The 20,830-nt window shown below is 32.1% G+C and overlaps 1 long non-coding RNA gene across 1 annotated transcript; it reads right to left on the bottom strand.

Moving 5' to 3' along the window:
- Window positions 1-1,319: 1,319 nt before the first annotated feature.
- Window positions 1,320-19,825, bottom strand: LOC133200223 (uncharacterized). Its single transcript, XR_009722900.1, has 15 exons — window positions 19,620-19,825; window positions 18,555-18,683; window positions 16,999-17,209; window positions 15,935-16,063; window positions 14,379-14,589; window positions 13,314-13,442; window positions 11,758-11,968; window positions 10,693-10,821; window positions 9,138-9,348; window positions 8,074-8,202; window positions 6,518-6,728; window positions 5,447-5,575; window positions 3,891-4,101; window positions 2,826-2,954; window positions 1,320-1,481 (listed from the first exon to the last, which is right to left on the bottom strand). It is a non-coding gene; the product is annotated as an uncharacterized LOC133200223 (long non-coding RNA).
- Between the last annotated feature and the right edge of the window lie 1,005 nt (window positions 19,826-20,830).

Raw genomic sequence — 20,830 nt, 5'->3', positions numbered from 1 at the left:
CATGTCCATCCCTAGATGCATCATCCATGCAAGTTTGGTCAAGGTAGGGCTTATAGTTACTTTGGAATGGACCTGCTCCTAAAACTTTAACCTGGTCACTCATCTGGAAAATCTAGGTCAGATCCAGCATCCGAAGCAAGTTTGGTAGTGTCCATCCCTAGATGCATCATCCATGCAAGTTTGGTCAAGGTAGGGCTTATAGTTACTTGGGAATGGACCTGCTCCTAAAACTTTAACCTGGTCACTCATCTGAAAAATCTAGGTCAGATCCAGCATTCGAAGCAAGTTTAGTAGTGTCCATCCCTAGATGCATCATCCATGCAAGTTTGGTCAAGGTAGGGCTTATAGTTACTTGGGAATGGACCTGCTCCTAAAACTTTCACCTGGTCACTCATCCGGAAAATCTAGGTCAGATCCAGCATCCGAAGTAAGTGTGGCCATGTCCATCCCTAGATGCATCATCCATGCAAGTTTGGTCAAGGTAGGGCTTATAGTTACTTTGGAATGGACCTGCTCCTAAAACTTTAACCTGGTCACTCATCTGGAAAATCTAGGTCAGATCCAGCATCCGAAGCAAGTTTGGTAGTGTCCATCCCTAGATGCATCATCCATGCAAGTTTGGTCAAGGTAGGGCTTATAGTTACTTGGGAATGGACCTGCTCCTAAAACTTTAACCTGGTCACTCATCTGAAAAATCTAGGTCAGATCCAGCATTTGAAGCAAGTTTAGTAGTGTCCATCCCTAGATGGATCATCCATGCAAGTTTGGTCAAGGTAGGGCTTATAGTTACTTGGGAATGGACCTGCTCCTAAAACTTTCACCTGGTCACTCATCCGGAAAATCTAGGTCAGATCCAGCATCCGAAGCAAGTGTGGTAGTGTCCATCCCTAGATGCATCATCAATGCAAGTTTGATCCAGGTAGGGCTTATAGTTACTTAGGAATGGACCTGCTCCTAAAACTTTAACCTAGTCACTCATCTGGAAAATCTAGGTCAGATCCAGCATCCGAAGCAAGTTTGGTAGTGTCCATCCCTAGATGCATCATCCATGCAAGTTTGGTCCAGGTAGGGCTTATAGTTACTTGGGAATGGGACTTGCTCCTAAAACTTTAACCTGGGACGCCGACGCTAACGCCGACGCCGACACCGACGCCGACGCCGACGCCGGGGGTATAGCATAAGCTCATCTCGACTTCGTCGAGGTGAGCTAAAAAGGGTAAAAGAAAGGATACAGAGTGGTTGATTGTATTTTGTTTTACGTCCCATTCGAGAATTTTTCACTCATATTGGGTACAGCCCACTAATTGTTTTCCCATAGGCGGCAATGTTAACATTTCTTCACATAGCAATGTCCCTAATTTTCGTTCAGCATTGAGTGACCCCTCAAATCAAAGCACATCAAGTTGTCTTTCCTTGGTTAAAATCTCGAGGTGGCATGTCAGATTCGTTTTCCGGCAAAATGCGTCTGTCTGCGTTAACCTCTGAAAATGAAAGTGAAAGTAGGGGATTTCAAGACTTCTCACTGGTGTTATAATACATAAAATAATTCTGCTGATCTTCTTGATAAATTACATCTGCCAAGCTTTTTTGCAAGGGAACATACTCCTTATCAACAAGTATGAGGCTCAGTTTAATACCTTATCACAGTTTTTTTTACTCAGGTCTGCAAATTAAACAACTTGTAATTTTTTCTGCACTACTTTCTTCTCCTACCGATTCTAAAAATAATTAGAGGTATGTACCCAATATGAAAAGAATTCTCTGGATTTTACAACATTTAACATCATAAGTCATACTACAAACTATGTAGTGACATTATGCCAAATTTCAGGAAAATTCAATCATTAATAAAGATTTTACAGCATGCACAGTTCTATATGCAAAATTCTTTTAAAATGCTTCCATCTAGCCACAACTGCACCCAAATTTTAAGTCATCAGTTAGCCTATTAATGTACTTATACCATTTTTATTCTCTTTCATAATTTTAAATACATCAAGCAAAATCATAATCAAGCACTCATACGGGTCCATTTCTCTTATTTTAAAAAATCAATGCATTTTTGCACAAAATTTTATATCCCTCACCCTTGAATTCATTGTTTCTCCATGATTGACAAAAAAATTAAGTTTACAAATACCCCGAAAGTAGTAAAAATAGAAAGTACTGATTATTTCCTGTCCATTGATGCATCATTCAGAAAAATTGGTATAGGAATAAAGAAGTTATAAGCCCTTATATTCTTGTAAACATTCATCTGTTTCAAAGCAATTTTTACGCCAATGCAAGGTCACTCATCTATGACGTCATAATGACATCATAATAATGGATTGCTTATTACACATGTAGTGTTACTTTTCCCGTACTTTTAATTAAAGTTGAAATTAGAACTAAAATATTCATTATAACTATAAAATAACAAAAATACTTGCATGAGCAGATCAAATAAATAGTCTACAGAAAATGTTTTGTTTCCATGGTAACCATTTTGTAATTTGTAGGAAAATGAAAGAGAACTTTGAAAGTTTTGAATTTCCTTACAAGTCGCTCATTCTGACTGACAAATATTAAAGAAATTTCAACTCTTATATTTTTTAATCTTAATATTTTATCATACACAACACTATGAATGTAACTGTTTTGAAATTCTCTTTAAAACATATTAGCTGTAAAATATATAGCATACATGTACAGATTAGTTTGATGTTCACTTTCATTGCTCAAATATTCATTTAAAATCTACATTTACTAAGCTTTAACACCCCCCCCCCTCCTCCCGCACACACACACATACACACAAAGAAGCTTTAGAAAATTCAACTTACATATTAAAAGTACTGCCATCATTTTATATATGAAGACTCAAGCTGTGTTCAAATGAGTTTGTTTTTCCTGACTGATAGTTTTAAACACCATCTGCATGAACCTCAAAGTTAACCTGTATCAACATGAACCTAAAAAAAAAAATCAATTTAAAAAATGGTGCAATAATTAATCAGCATCAAAAAGCACCTAAAACATTCACAGACAGACATCAAACACACACAATCCTACAACATTCCCTGATGCCCTTAATTGGTTGATATCAATTGAAAATTATGAATTTGCACTGATTAGTCTCAGCATTGTTAAATTACATGTAAATTAATAATACAGGTAAAAAGCATGTAACTGACAATAATTATACATTAGACAAATACATGTAATCCAGTTAATAAAATATAAAAAAAAATGTTAGTGTGCATGTTCACACACACACTGCTTAACTTCTACACAACTGTAGCCTGACCGACTTCTTTGAAAAAATGCACATGTATGTCCTCGTTCATGTAATTCTATTCCATGAAAATAAAAGTTTTCATTTACAAATATTGTAATAAAGCATGGAAACCTCTTTTTTTCTTTACCTCTTTCATAAAATGACAAATGCATATCATCTACATACTGCAAGACTCTGCATTAGGTAGCATAGCTGCACTAAGCAGTGTTGATAACTTACTGCCATTCTACTTTCACTTTGACCTTGAACTTCACTGAATACTGATTCCGACCTCATTTCTGAACTTTTGTGTATTGATGATAAACAATAGTGGTGGATGTACTTCTAAAATAATTGTTCCTTTTCTAAATATCTATTAATGGCTCGGAATTAATAAATTGTATAGAATCGATACATTTAATTTACATGCTACATGTGTACACAATGGGAGATTTGCGCATAAGCTGTCTGTTCCTAAAAATGGGGGGGGGGGGGTTATTAACAAATCGATTTGTTTCAAAATATGTATAAACAAATTAAAATTTGCTTCTTTCATAAATTTAAACAATTGGAAATGATAGTAAACACCGAGTTCAAAACAAAGTAAAGATCTATGAGAATTTTCACTTACCAATAGGCTTCACATATTGGGTACAGCCCACTAATTGTTTTCCCATAGGCGGCAATGTTAACATTTCTTCACATAGCAATGTCCCTAATTTTCGTTCAGCATTGAGTGACCCCTCAAATCAAAGCACATCAAGTTGTCTTTCCTTGGTTAAAATCTCGAGGTGGCATGTCAGATTCGTTTTCCGGCAAAATGCGTCTGTCTGCGTTAACCTCTGAAAATGAAAGTGAAAGTAGGGGATTTCAAGACTTCTCACTGGTGTTATAATACATAAAATAATTCTGCTGATCTTCTTGATAAATTACATCTGCCAAGCTTTTTTGCAAGGGAACATACTCCTTATCAACAAGTATGAGGCTCAGTTTAATACCTTATCACAGTTTTTTTTACTCAGGTCTGCAAATTAAACAACTTGTAATTTTTTCTGCACTACTTTCTTCTCCTACCGATTCTAAAAATAATTAGAGGTATGTACCCAATATGAAAAGAATTCTCTGGATTTTACAACATTTAACATCATAAGTCATACTACAAACTATGTAGTGACATTATGCCAAATTTCAGGAAAATTCAATCATTAATAAAGATTTTACAGCATGCACAGTTCTATATGCAAAATTCTTTTAAAATGCTTCCATCTAGCCACAACTGCACCCAAATTTTAAGTCATCAGTTAGCCTATTAATGTACTTATACCATTTTTATTCTCTTTCATAATTTTAAATACATCAAGCAAAATCATAATCAAGCACTCATACGGGTCCATTTCTCTTATTTTAAAAAATCAATGCATTTTTGCACAAAATTTTATATCCCTCACCCTTGAATTCATTGTTTCTCCATGATTGACAAAAAAATTAAGTTTACAAATACCCCGAAAGTAGTAAAAATAGAAAGTACTGATTATTTCCTGTCCATTGATGCATCATTCAGAAAAATTGGTATAGGAATAAAGAAGTTATAAGCCCTTATATTCTTGTAAACATTCATCTGTTTCAAAGCAATTTTTACGCCAATGCAAGGTCACTCATCTATGACGTCATAATGACATCATAATAATGGATTGCTTATTACACATGTAGTGTTACTTTTCCCGTACTTTTAATTAAAGTTGAAATTAGAACTAAAATATTCATTATAACTATAAAATAACAAAAATACTTGCATGAGCAGATCAAATAAATAGTCTACAGAAAATGTTTTGTTTCCATGGTAACCATTTTGTAATTTGTAGGAAAATGAAAGAGAACTTTGAAAGTTTTGAATTTCCTTACAAGTCGCTCATTCTGACTGACAAATATTAAAGAAATTTCAACTCTTATATTTTTTAATCTTAATATTTTATCATACACAACACTATGAATGTAACTGTTTTGAAATTCTCTTTAAAACATATTAGCTGTAAAATATATAGCATACATGTACAGATTAGTTTGATGTTCACTTTCATTGCTCAAATATTCATTTAAAATCTACATTTACTAAGCTTTAACACCCCCCCCCCCTCCTCCCGCACACACACACATACACACAAAGAAGCTTTAGAAAATTCAACTTACATATTAAAAGTACTGCCATCATTTTATATATGAAGACTCAAGCTGTGTTCAAATGAGTTTGTTTTTCCTGACTGATAGTTTTAAACACCATCTGCATGAACCTCAAAGTTAACCTGTATCAACATGAACCTAAAAAAAAAAATCAATTTAAAAAATGGTGCAATAATTAATCAGCATCAAAAAGCACCTAAAACATTCACAGACAGACATCAAACACACACAATCCTACAACATTCCCTGATGCCCTTAATTGGTTGATATCAATTGAAAATTATGAATTTGCACTGATTAGTCTCAGCATTGTTAAATTACATGTAAATTAATAATACAGGTAAAAAGCATGTAACTGACAATAATTATACATTAGACAAATACATGTAATCCAGTTAATAAAATATAAAAAAAAATGTTAGTGTGCATGTTCACACACACACTGCTTAACTTCTACACAACTGTAGCCTGACCGACTTCTTTGAAAAAATGCACATGTATGTCCTCGTTCATGTAATTCTATTCCATGAAAATAAAAGTTTTCATTTACAAATATTGTAATAAAGCATGGAAACCTCTTTTTTTCTTTACCTCTTTCATAAAATGACAAATGCATATCATCTACATACTGCAAGACTCTGCATTAGGTAGCATAGCTGCACTAAGCAGTGTTGATAACTTACTGCCATTCTACTTTCACTTTGACCTTGAACTTCACTGAATACTGATTCCGACCTCATTTCTGAACTTTTGTGTATTGATGATAAACAATAGTGGTGGATGTACTTCTAAAATAATTGTTCCTTTTCTAAATATCTATTAATGGCTCGGAATTAATAAATTGTATAGAATCGATACATTTAATTTACATGCTACATGTGTACACAATGGGAGATTTGCGCATAAGCTGTCTGTTCCTAAAAATGGGGGGGGGGGGGGGGGGGTTATTAACAAATCGATTTGTTTCAAAATATGTATAAACAAATTAAAATTTGCTTCTTTCATAAATTTAAACAATTGGAAATGATAGTAAACACCGAGTTCAAAACAAAGTAAAGATCTATGAGAATTTTCACTTACCAATAGGCTTCACATATTGGGTACAGCCCACTAATTGTTTTCCCATAGGCGGCAATGTTAACATTTCTTCACATAGCAATGTCCCTAATTTTCGTTCAGCATTGAGTGACCCCTCAAATCAAAGCACATCAAGTTGTCTTTCCTTGGTTAAAAGCTCGAGGTGGCATGTCAGATTCGTTTTCCGGCAAAATGCGTCTGTCTGCGTTAACCTCTGAAAATGAAAGTGAAAGTAGGGGATTTCAAGACTTCTCACTGGTGTTATAATACATAAAATAATTCTGCTGATCTTCTTGATAAATTACATCTGCCAAGCTTTTTTGCAAGGGAACATACTCCTTATCAACAAGTATGAGGCTCAGTTTAATACCTTATCACAGTTTTTTTTACTCAGGTCTGCAAATTAAACAACTTGTAATTTTTTCTGCACTACTTTCTTCTCCTACCGATTCTAAAAATAATTAGAGGTATGTACCCAATATGAAAAGAATTCTCTGGATTTTACAACATTTAACATCATAAGTCATACTACAAACTATGTAGTGACATTATGCCAAATTTCAGGAAAATTCAATCATTAATAAAGATTTTACAGCATGCACAGTTCTATATGCAAAATTCTTTTAAAATGCTTCCATCTAGCCACAACTGCACCCAAATTTTAAGTCATCAGTTAGCCTATTAATGTACTTATACCATTTTTATTCTCTTTCATAATTTTAAATACATCAAGCAAAATCATAATCAAGCACTCATACGGGTCCATTTCTCTTATTTTAAAAAATCAATGCATTTTTGCACAAAATTTTATATCCCTCACCCTTGAATTCATTGTTTCTCCATGATTGACAAAAAAATTAAGTTTACAAATACCCCGAAAGTAGTAAAAATAGAAAGTACTGATTATTTCCTGTCCATTGATGCATCATTCAGAAAAATTGGTATAGGAATAAAGAAGTTATAAGCCCTTATATTCTTGTAAACATTCATCTGTTTCAAAGCAATTTTTACGCCAATGCAAGGTCACTCATCTATGACGTCATAATGACATCATAATAATGGATTGCTTATTACACATGTAGTGTTACTTTTCCCGTACTTTTAATTAAAGTTGAAATTAGAACTAAAATATTCATTATAACTATAAAATAACAAAAATACTTGCATGAGCAGATCAAATAAATAGTCTACAGAAAATGTTTTGTTTCCATGGTAACCATTTTGTAATTTGTAGGAAAATGAAAGAGAACTTTGAAAGTTTTGAATTTCCTTACAAGTCGCTCATTCTGACTGACAAATATTAAAGAAATTTCAACTCTTATATTTTTTAATCTTAATATTTTATCATACACAACACTATGAATGTAACTGTTTTGAAATTCTCTTTAAAACATATTAGCTGTAAAATATATAGCATACATGTACAGATTAGTTTGATGTTCACTTTCATTGCTCAAATATTCATTTAAAATCTACATTTACTAAGCTTTAACACCCCCCCCCCCTCCTCCCGCACACACACACATACACACAAAGAAGCTTTAGAAAATTCAACTTACATATTAAAAGTACTGCCATCATTTTATATATGAAGACTCAAGCTGTGTTCAAATGAGTTTGTTTTTCCTGACTGATAGTTTTAAACACCATCTGCATGAACCTCAAAGTTAACCTGTATCAACATGAACCTAAAAAAAAAAATCAATTTAAAAAATGGTGCAATAATTAATCAGCATCAAAAAGCACCTAAAACATTCACAGACAGACATCAAACACACACAATCCTACAACATTCCCTGATGCCCTTAATTGGTTGATATCAATTGAAAATTATGAATTTGCACTGATTAGTCTCAGCATTGTTAAATTACATGTAAATTAATAATACAGGTAAAAAGCATGTAACTGACAATAATTATACATTAGACAAATACATGTAATCCAGTTAATAAAATATAAAAAAAAATGTTAGTGTGCATGTTCACACACACACTGCTTAACTTCTACACAACTGTAGCCTGACCGACTTCTTTGAAAAAATGCACATGTATGTCCTCGTTCATGTAATTCTATTCCATGAAAATAAAAGTTTTCATTTACAAATATTGTAATAAAGCATGGAAACCTCTTTTTTTCTTTACCTCTTTCATAAAATGACAAATGCATATCATCTACATACTGCAAGACTCTGCATTAGGTAGCATAGCTGCACTAAGCAGTGTTGATAACTTACTGCCATTCTACTTTCACTTTGACCTTGAACTTCACTGAATACTGATTCCGACCTCATTTCTGAACTTTTGTGTATTGATGATAAACAATAGTGGTGGATGTACTTCTAAAATAATTGTTCCTTTTCTAAATATCTATTAATGGCTCGGAATTAATAAATTGTATAGAATCGATACATTTAATTTACATGCTACATGTGTACACAATGGGAGATTTGCGCATAAGCTGTCTGTTCCTAAAAATGGGGGGGGGGGGTTATTAACAAATCGATTTGTTTCAAAATATGTATAAACAAATTAAAATTTGCTTCTTTCATAAATTTAAACAATTGGAAATGATAGTAAACACCGAGTTCAAAACAAAGTAAAGATCTATGAGAATTTTCACTTACCAATAGGCTTCACATATTGGGTACAGCCCACTAATTGTTTTCCCATAGGCGGCAATGTTAACATTTCTTCACATAGCAATGTCCCTAATTTTCGTTCAGCATTGAGTGACCCCTCAAATCAAAGCACATCAAGTTGTCTTTCCTTGGTTAAAATCTCGAGGTGGCATGTCAGATTCGTTTTCCGGCAAAATGCGTCTGTCTGCGTTAACCTCTGAAAATGAAAGTGAAAGTAGGGGATTTCAAGACTTCTCACTGGTGTTATAATACATAAAATAATTCTGCTGATCTTCTTGATAAATTACATCTGCCAAGCTTTTTTGCAAGGGAACATACTCCTTATCAACAAGTATGAGGCTCAGTTTAATACCTTATCACAGTTTTTTTTACTCAGGTCTGCAAATTAAACAACTTGTAATTTTTTCTGCACTACTTTCTTCTCCTACCGATTCTAAAAATAATTAGAGGTATGTACCCAATATGAAAAGAATTCTCTGGATTTTACAACATTTAACATCATAAGTCATACTACAAACTATGTAGTGACATTATGCCAAATTTCAGGAAAATTCAATCATTAATAAAGATTTTACAGCATGCACAGTTCTATATGCAAAATTCTTTTAAAATGCTTCCATCTAGCCACAACTGCACCCAAATTTTAAGTCATCAGTTAGCCTATTAATGTACTTATACCATTTTTATTCTCTTTCATAATTTTAAATACATCAAGCAAAATCATAATCAAGCACTCATACGGGTCCATTTCTCTTATTTTAAAAAATCAATGCATTTTTGCACAAAATTTTATATCCCTCACCCTTGAATTCATTGTTTCTCCATGATTGACAAAAAAATTAAGTTTACAAATACCCCGAAAGTAGTAAAAATAGAAAGTACTGATTATTTCCTGTCCATTGATGCATCATTCAGAAAAATTGGTATAGGAATAAAGAAGTTATAAGCCCTTATATTCTTGTAAACATTCATCTGTTTCAAAGCAATTTTTACGCCAATGCAAGGTCACTCATCTATGACGTCATAATGACATCATAATAATGGATTGCTTATTACACATGTAGTGTTACTTTTCCCGTACTTTTAATTAAAGTTGAAATTAGAACTAAAATATTCATTATAACTATAAAATAACAAAAATACTTGCATGAGCAGATCAAATAAATAGTCTACAGAAAATGTTTTGTTTCCATGGTAACCATTTTGTAATTTGTAGGAAAATGAAAGAGAACTTTGAAAGTTTTGAATTTCCTTACAAGTCGCTCATTCTGACTGACAAATATTAAAGAAATTTCAACTCTTATATTTTTTAATCTTAATATTTTATCATACACAACACTATGAATGTAACTGTTTTGAAATTCTCTTTAAAACATATTAGCTGTAAAATATATAGCATACATGTACAGATTAGTTTGATGTTCACTTTCATTGCTCAAATATTCATTTAAAATCTACATTTACTAAGCTTTAACACCCCCCCCCCTCCTCCCGCACACACACACATACACACAAAGAAGCTTTAGAAAATTCAACTTACATATTAAAAGTACTGCCATCATTTTATATATGAAGACTCAAGCTGTGTTCAAATGAGTTTGTTTTTCCTGACTGATAGTTTTAAACACCATCTGCATGAACCTCAAAGTTAACCTGTATCAACATGAACCTAAAAAAAAAAATCAATTTAAAAAATGGTGCAATAATTAATCAGCATCAAAAAGCACCTAAAACATTCACAGACAGACATCAAACACACACAATCCTACAACATTCCCTGATGCCCTTAATTGGTTGATATCAATTGAAAATTATGAATTTGCACTGATTAGTCTCAGCATTGTTAAATTACATGTAAATTAATAATACAGGTAAAAAGCATGTAACTGACAATAATTATACATTAGACAAATACATGTAATCCAGTTAATAAAATATAAAAAAAAATGTTAGTGTGCATGTTCACACACACACTGCTTAACTTCTACACAACTGTAGCCTGACCGACTTCTTTGAAAAAATGCACATGTATGTCCTCGTTCATGTAATTCTATTCCATGAAAATAAAAGTTTTCATTTACAAATATTGTAATAAAGCATGGAAACCTCTTTTTTTCTTTACCTCTTTCATAAAATGACAAATGCATATCATCTACATACTGCAAGACTCTGCATTAGGTAGCATAGCTGCACTAAGCAGTGTTGATAACTTACTGCCATTCTACTTTCACTTTGACCTTGAACTTCACTGAATACTGATTCCGACCTCATTTCTGAACTTTTGTGTATTGATGATAAACAATAGTGGTGGATGTACTTCTAAAATAATTGTTCCTTTTCTAAATATCTATTAATGGCTCGGAATTAATAAATTGTATAGAATCGATACATTTAATTTACATGCTACATGTGTACACAATGGGAGATTTGCGCATAAGCTGTCTGTTCCTAAAAATGGGGGGGGGGGGGTTATTAACAAATCGATTTGTTTCAAAATATGTATAAACAAATTAAAATTTGCTTCTTTCATAAATTTAAACAATTGGAAATGATAGTAAACACCGAGTTCAAAACAAAGTAAAGATCTATGAGAATTTTCACTTACCAATAGGCTTCACATATTGGGTACAGCCCACTAATTGTTTTCCCATAGGCGGCAATGTTAACATTTCTTCACATAGCAATGTCCCTAATTTTCGTTCAGCATTGAGTGACCCCTCAAATCAAAGCACATCAAGTTGTCTTTCCTTGGTTAAAATCTCGAGGTGGCATGTCAGATTCGTTTTCCGGCAAAATGCGTCTGTCTGCGTTAACCTCTGAAAATGAAAGTGAAAGTAGGGGATTTCAAGACTTCTCACTGGTGTTATAATACATAAAATAATTCTGCTGATCTTCTTGATAAATTACATCTGCCAAGCTTTTTTGCAAGGGAACATACTCCTTATCAACAAGTATGAGGCTCAGTTTAATACCTTATCACAGTTTTTTTTACTCAGGTCTGCAAATTAAACAACTTGTAATTTTTTCTGCACTACTTTCTTCTCCTACCGATTCTAAAAATAATTAGAGGTATGTACCCAATATGAAAAGAATTCTCTGGATTTTACAACATTTAACATCATAAGTCATACTACAAACTATGTAGTGACATTATGCCAAATTTCAGGAAAATTCAATCATTAATAAAGATTTTACAGCATGCACAGTTCTATATGCAAAATTCTTTTAAAATGCTTCCATCTAGCCACAACTGCACCCAAATTTTAAGTCATCAGTTAGCCTATTAATGTACTTATACCATTTTTATTCTCTTTCATAATTTTAAATACATCAAGCAAAATCATAATCAAGCACTCATACGGGTCCATTTCTCTTATTTTAAAAAATCAATGCATTTTTGCACAAAATTTTATATCCCTCACCCTTGAATTCATTGTTTCTCCATGATTGACAAAAAAATTAAGTTTACAAATACCCCGAAAGTAGTAAAAATAGAAAGTACTGATTATTTCCTGTCCATTGATGCATCATTCAGAAAAATTGGTATAGGAATAAAGAAGTTATAAGCCCTTATATTCTTGTAAACATTCATCTGTTTCAAAGCAATTTTTACGCCAATGCAAGGTCACTCATCTATGACGTCATAATGACATCATAATAATGGATTGCTTATTACACATGTAGTGTTACTTTTCCCGTACTTTTAATTAAAGTTGAAATTAGAACTAAAATATTCATTATAACTATAAAATAACAAAAATACTTGCATGAGCAGATCAAATAAATAGTCTACAGAAAATGTTTTGTTTCCATGGTAACCATTTTGTAATTTGTAGGAAAATGAAAGAGAACTTTGAAAGTTTTGAATTTCCTTACAAGTCGCTCATTCTGACTGACAAATATTAAAGAAATTTCAACTCTTATATTTTTTAATCTTAATATTTTATCATACACAACACTATGAATGTAACTGTTTTGAAATTCTCTTTAAAACATATTAGCTGTAAAATATATAGCATACATGTACAGATTAGTTTGATGTTCACTTTCATTGCTCAAATATTCATTTAAAATCTACATTTACTAAGCTTTAACACCCCCCCCCCCTCCTCCCGCACACACACACATACACACAAAGAAGCTTTAGAAAATTCAACTTACATATTAAAAGTACTGCCATCATTTTATATATGAAGACTCAAGCTGTGTTCAAATGAGTTTGTTTTTCCTGACTGATAGTTTTAAACACCATCTGCATGAACCTCAAAGTTAACCTGTATCAACATGAACCTAAAAAAAAAAATCAATTTAAAAAATGGTGCAATAATTAATCAGCATCAAAAAGCACCTAAAACATTCACAGACAGACATCAAACACACACAATCCTACAACATTCCCTGATGCCCTTAATTGGTTGATATCAATTGAAAATTATGAATTTGCACTGATTAGTCTCAGCATTGTTAAATTACATGTAAATTAATAATACAGGTAAAAAGCATGTAACTGACAATAATTATACATTAGACAAATACATGTAATCCAGTTAATAAAATATAAAAAAAAATGTTAGTGTGCATGTTCACACACACACTGCTTAACTTCTACACAACTGTAGCCTGACCGACTTCTTTGAAAAAATGCACATGTATGTCCTCGTTCATGTAATTCTATTCCATGAAAATAAAAGTTTTCATTTACAAATATTGTAATAAAGCATGGAAACCTCTTTTTTTCTTTACCTCTTTCATAAAATGACAAATGCATATCATCTACATACTGCAAGACTCTGCATTAGGTAGCATAGCTGCACTAAGCAGTGTTGATAACTTACTGCCATTCTACTTTCACTTTGACCTTGAACTTCACTGAATACTGATTCCGACCTCATTTCTGAACTTTTGTGTATTGATGATAAACAATAGTGGTGGATGTACTTCTAAAATAATTGTTCCTTTTCTAAATATCTATTAATGGCTCGGAATTAATAAATTGTATAGAATCGATACATTTAATTTACATGCTACATGTGTACACAATGGGAGATTTGCGCATAAGCTGTCTGTTCCTAAAAATGGGGGGGGGGGGGTTATTAACAAATCGATTTGTTTCAAAATATGTATAAACAAATTAAAATTTGCTTCTTTCATAAATTTAAACAATTGGAAATGATAGTAAACACCGAGTTCAAAACAAAGTAAAGATCTATGAGAATTTTCACTTACCAATAGGCTTCACATATTGGGTACAGCCCACTAATTGTTTTCCCATAGGCGGCAATGTTAACATTTCTTCACATAGCAATGTCCCTAATTTTCGTTCAGCATTGAGTGACCCCTCAAATCAAAGCACATCAAGTTGTCTTTCCTTGGTTAAAATCTCGAGGTGGCATGTCAGATTCGTTTTCCGGCAAAATGCGTCTGTCTGCGTTAACCTCTGAAAATGAAAGTGAAAGTAGGGGATTTCAAGACTTCTCACTGGTGTTATAATACATAAAATAATTCTGCTGATCTTCTTGATAAATTACATCTGCCAAGCTTTTTTGCAAGGGAACATACTCCTTATCAACAAGTATGAGGCTCAGTTTAATACCTTATCACAGTTTTTTTTACTCAGGTCTGCAAATTAAACAACTTGTAATTTTTTCTGCACTACTTTCTTCTCCTACCGATTCTAAAAATAATTAGAGGTATGTACCCAATATGAAAAGAATTCTCTGGATTTTACAACATTTAACATCATAAGTCATACTACAAACTATGTAGTGACATTATGCCAAATTTCAGGAAAATTCAATCATTAATAAAGATTTTACAGCATGCACAGTTCTATATGCAAAATTCTTTTAAAATGCTTCCATCTAGCCACAACTGCACCCAAATTTTAAGTCATCAGTTAGCCTATTAATGTACTTATACCATTTTTATTCTCTTTCATAATTTTAAATACATCAAGCAAAATCATAATCAAGCACTCATACGGGTCCATTTCTCTTATTTTAAAAAATCAATGCATTTTTGCACAAAATTTTATATCCCTCACCCTTGAATTCATTGTTTCTCCATGATTGACAAAAAAATTAAGTTTACAAATACCCCGAAAGTAGTAAAAATAGAAAGTACTGATTATTTCCTGTCCATTGATGCATCATTCAGAAAAATTGGTATAGGAATAAAGAAGTTATAAGCCCTTATATTCTTGTAAACATTCATCTGTTTCAAAGCAATTTTTACGCCAATGCAAGGTCACTCATCTATGACGTCATAATGACATCATAATAATGGATTGCTTATTACACATGTAGTGTTACTTTTCCCGTACTTTTAATTAAAGTTGAAATTAGAACTAAAATATTCATTATAACTATAAAATAACAAAAATACTTGCATGAGCAGATCAAATAAATAGTCTACAGAAAATGTTTTGTTTCCATGGTAACCATTTTGTAATTTGTAGGAAAATGAAAGAGAACTTTGAAAGTTTTGAATTTCCTTACAAGTCGCTCATTCTGACTGACAAATATTAAAGAAATTTCAACTCTTATATTTTTTAATCTTAATATTTTATCATACACAACACTATGAATGTAACTGTTTTGAAATTCTCTTTAAAACATATTAGCTGTAAAATATATAGCATACATGTACAGATTAGTTTGATGTTCACTTTCATTGCTCAAATATTCATTTAAAATCTACATTTACTAAGCTTTAACACCCCCCCCCCCTCCTCCCGCACACACACACATACACACAAAGAAGCTTTAGAAAATTCAACTTACATATTAAAAGTACTGCCATCATTTTATATATGAAGACTCAAGCTGTGTTCAAATGAGTTTGTTTTTCCTGACTGATAGTTTTAAACACCATCTGCATGAACCTCAAAGTTAACCTGTATCAACATGAACCTAAAAAAAAAAATCAATTTAAAAAATGGTGCAATAATTAATCAGCATCAAAAAGCACCTAAAACATTCACAGACAGACATCAAACACACACAATCCTACAACATTCCCTGATGCCCTTAATTGGTTGATATCAATTGAAAATTATGAATTTGCACTGATTAGTCTCAGCATTGTTAAATTACATGTAAATTAATAATACAGGTAAAAAGCATGTAACTGACAATAATTATACATTAGACAAATACATGTAATCCAGTTAATAAAATATAAAAAAAAATGTTAGTGTGCATGTTCACACACACACTGCTTAACTTCTACACAACTGTAGCCTGACCGACTTCTTTGAAAAAATGCACATGTATGTCCTCGTTCATGTAATTCTATTCCATGAAAATAAAAGTTTTCATTTACAAATATTGTAATAAAGCATGGAAACCTCTTTTTTTCTTTACCTCTTTCATAAAATGACAAATGCATATCATCTACATACTGCAAGACTCTGCATTAGGTAGCATAGCTGCACTAAGCAGTGTTGATAACTTACTGCCATTCTACTTTCACTTTGACCTTGAACTTCACTGAATACTGATTCCGACCTCATTTCTGAACTTTTGTGTATTGATGATAAACAATAGTGGTGGATGTACTTCTAAAATAATTGTTCCTTTTCTAAATATCTATTAATGGCTCGGAATTAATAAATTGTATAGAATCGATACATTTAATTTACATGCTACATGTGTACACAATGGGAGATTTGCGCATAAGCTGTCTGTTCCTAAAAATGGGGGGGGGGGGTTATTAACAAATCGATTTGTTTCAAAATATGTATAAACAAATTAAAATTTGCTTCTTTCATAAATTTAAACAATTGGAAATGATAGTAAACACCGAGTTCAAAACAAAGTAAAGATCTATGAGAATTTTCACTTACCAATAGGCTTCACATATTGGGTACAGCCCACTAATTGTTTTCCCATAGGCGGCAATGTTAACATTTCTTCACATAGCAATGTCCCTAATTTTCGTTCAGCATTGAGTGACCCCTCAAATCAAAGCACATCAAGTTGTCTTTCCTTGGTTAAAATCTCGAGGTGGCATGTCAGATTCGTTTTCCGGCAAAATGCGTCTGTCTGCGTTAACCTCTGAAAATGAAAGTGAAAGTAGGGGATTTCAAGACTTCTCACTGGTGTTATAATACATAAAATAATTCTGCTGATCTTCTTGATAAATTACATCTGCCAAGCTTTTTTGCAAGGGAACATACTCCTTATCAACAAGTATGAGGCTCAGTTTAATACCTTATCACAGTTTTTTTTACTCAGGTCTGCAAATTAAACAACTTGTAATTTTTTCTGCACTACTTTCTTCTCCTACCGATTCTAAAAATAATTAGAGGTATGTACCCAATATGAAAAGAATTCTCTGGATTTTACAACATTTAACATCATAAGTCATACTACAAACTATGTAGTGACATTATGCCAAATTTCAGGAAAATTCAATCATTAATAAAGATTTTACAGCATGCACAGTTCTATATGCAAAATTCTTTTAAAATGCTTCCATCTAGCCACAACTGCACCCAAATTTTAAGTCATCAGTTAGCCTATTAATGTACTTATACCATTTTTATTCTCTTTCATAATTTTAAATACATCAAGCAAAATCATAATCAAGCACTCATACGGGTCCATTTCTCTTATTTTAAAAAATCAATGCATTTTTGCACAAAATTTTATATCCCTCACCCTTGAATTCATTGTTTCTCCATGATTGACAAAAAAATTAAGTTTACAAATACCCCGAAAGTAGTAAAAATAGAAAGTACTGATTATTTCCTGTCCATTGATGCATCATTCAGAAAAATTGGTATAGGAATAAAGAAGTTATAAGCCCTTATATTCTTGTAAACATTCATCTGTTTCAAAGCAATTTTTACGCCAATGCAAGGTCACTCATCTATGACGTCATAATGACATCATAATAATGGATTGCTTATTACACATGTAGTGTTACTTTTCCCGTACTTTTAATTAAAGTTGAAATTAGAACTAAAATATTCATTATAACTATAAAATAACAAAAATACTTGCATGAGCAGATCAAATAAATAGTCTACAGAAAATGTTTTGTTTCCATGGTAACCATTTTGTAATTTGTAGGAAAATGAAAGAGAACTTTGAAAGTTTTGAATTTCCTTACAAGTCGCTCATTCTGACTGACAAATATTAAAGAAATTTCAACTCTTATATTTTTTAATCTTAATATTTTATCATACACAACACTATGAATGTAACTGTTTTGAAATTCTCTTTAAAACATATTAGCTGTAAAATATATAGCATACATGTACAGATTAGTTTGATGTTCACTTTCATTGCTCAAATATTCATTTAAAATCTACATTTACTAAGCTTTAACACCCCCCCCCCCTCCTCCCGCACACACACACATACACACAAAGAAGCTTTAGAAAATTCAACTTACATATTAAAAGTACTGCCATCATTTTATATATGAAGACTCAAGCTGTGTTCAAATGAGTTTGTTTTTCCTGACTGATAGTTTTAAACACCATCTGCATGAACCTCAAAGTTAACCTGTATCAACATGAACCTAAAAAAAAAAATCAATTTAAAAAATGGTGCAATAATTAATCAGCATCAAAAAGCACCTAAAACATTCACAGACAGACATCAAACACACACAATCCTACAACATTCCCTGATGCCCTTAATTGGTTGATATCAATTGAAAATTATGAATTTGCACTGATTAGTCTCAGCATTGTTAAATTACATGTAAATTAATAATACAGGTAAAAAGCATGTAACTGACAATAATTATACATTAGACAAATACATGTAATCCAGTTAATAAAATATAAAAAAAAATGTTAGTGTGCATGTTCACACACACACTGCTTAACTTCTACACAACTGTAGCCTGACCGACTTCTTTGAAAAAATGCACATGTATGTCCTCGTTCATGTAATTCTATTCCATGAAAATAAAAGTTTTCATTTACAAATATTGTAATAAAGCATGGAAACCTCTTTTTTTCTTTACCTCTTTCATAAAATGACAAATGCATATCATCTACATACTGCAAGACTCTGCATTAGGTAGCATAGCTGCACTAAGCAGTGTTGATAACTTACTGCCATTCTACTTTCACTTTGACCTTGAACTTCACTGAATACTGATTCCGACCTCATTTCTGAACTTTTGTGTATTGATGATAAACAATAGTGGTGGATGTACTTCTAAAATAATTGTTCCTTTTCTAAATATCTATTAATGGCTCGGAATTAATAAATTGTATAGAATCGATACATTTAATTTACATGCTACATGTGTACACAATGGGAGATTTGCGCATAAGCTGTCTGTTCCTAAAAATGGGGGGGGGGGGGTTATTAACAAATCGATTTGTTTCAAAATATGTATAAACAAATTAAAATTTGCTTCTTTCATAAATTTAAACAATTGGAAATGATAGTAAACACCGAGTTCAAAACAAAGTAAAGATCTATGAGAATTTTCACTTACCAATAGGCTTCACATATTGGGTACAGCCCACTAATTGTTTTCCCATAGGCGGCAATGTTAACATTTCTTCACATAGCAATGTCCCTAATTTTCGTTCAGCATTGAGTGACCCCTCAAATCAAAGCACATCAAGTTGTCTTTCCTTGGTTAAAATCTCGAGGTGGCATGTCAGATTCGTTTTCCGGCAAAATGCGTCTGTCTGCGTTAACCTCTGAAAATGAAAGTGAAAGTAGGGGATTTCAAGACTTCTCACTGGTGTTATAATACATAAAATAATTCTGCTGATCTTCTTGATAAATTACATCTGCCAAGCTTTTTTGCAAGGGAACATACTCCTTATCAACAAGTATGAGGCTCAGTTTAATACCTTATCACAGTTTTTTTTACTCAGGTCTGCAAATTAAACAACTTGTAATTTTTTCTGCACTACTTTCTTCTCCTACCGATTCTAAAAATAATTAGAGGTATGTACCCAATATGAAAAGAATTCTCTGGATTTTACAACATTTAACATCATAAGTCATACTACAAACTATGTAGTGACATTATGCCAAATTTCAGGAAAATTCAATCATTAATAAAGATTTTACAGCATGCACAGTTCTATATGCAAAATTCTTTTAAAATGCTTCCATCTAGCCACAACTGCACCCAAATTTTAAGTCATCAGTTAGCCTATTAATGTACTTATACCATTTTTATTCTCTTTCATAATTTTAAATACATCAAGCAAAATCATAATCAAGCACTCATACGGGTCCATTTCTCTTATTTTAAAAAATCAATGCATTTTTGCACAAAATTTTATATCCCTCACCCTTGAATTCATTGTTTCTCCATGATTGACAAAAAAATTAAGTTTACAAATACCCCGAAAGTAGTAAAAATAGAAAGTACTGATTATTTCCTGTCCATTGATGCATCATTCAGAAAAATTGGTATAGGAATAAAGAAGTTATAAGCCCTTATATTCTTGTAAACATTCATCTGTTTCAAAGCAATTTTTACGCCAATGCAAGGTCACTCATCTATGACGTCATAATGACATCATAATAATGGATTGCTTATTACACATGTAGTGTTACTTTTCCCGTACTTTTAATTAAAGTTGAAATTAGAACTAAAATATTCATTATAACTATAAAATAACAAAAATACTTGCATGAGCAGATCAAATAAATAGTCTACAGAAAATGTTTTGTTTCCATGGT

The sequence above is a fragment of the Saccostrea echinata genome, unplaced genomic scaffold (genome assembly GCF_033153115.1).
Source record: "Saccostrea echinata isolate AGI-Se365-2 ecotype Australia unplaced genomic scaffold, CSIRO_AGI_Sech_v1 ptg000037l, whole genome shotgun sequence".
Lineage (NCBI taxonomy): Eukaryota > Metazoa > Mollusca > Bivalvia > Ostreida > Ostreidae > Saccostrea > Saccostrea echinata.
The sequence above is the reverse complement of the archived record's forward strand: the minus strand, read 5'-3'. Positions and strand labels throughout refer to the sequence as shown.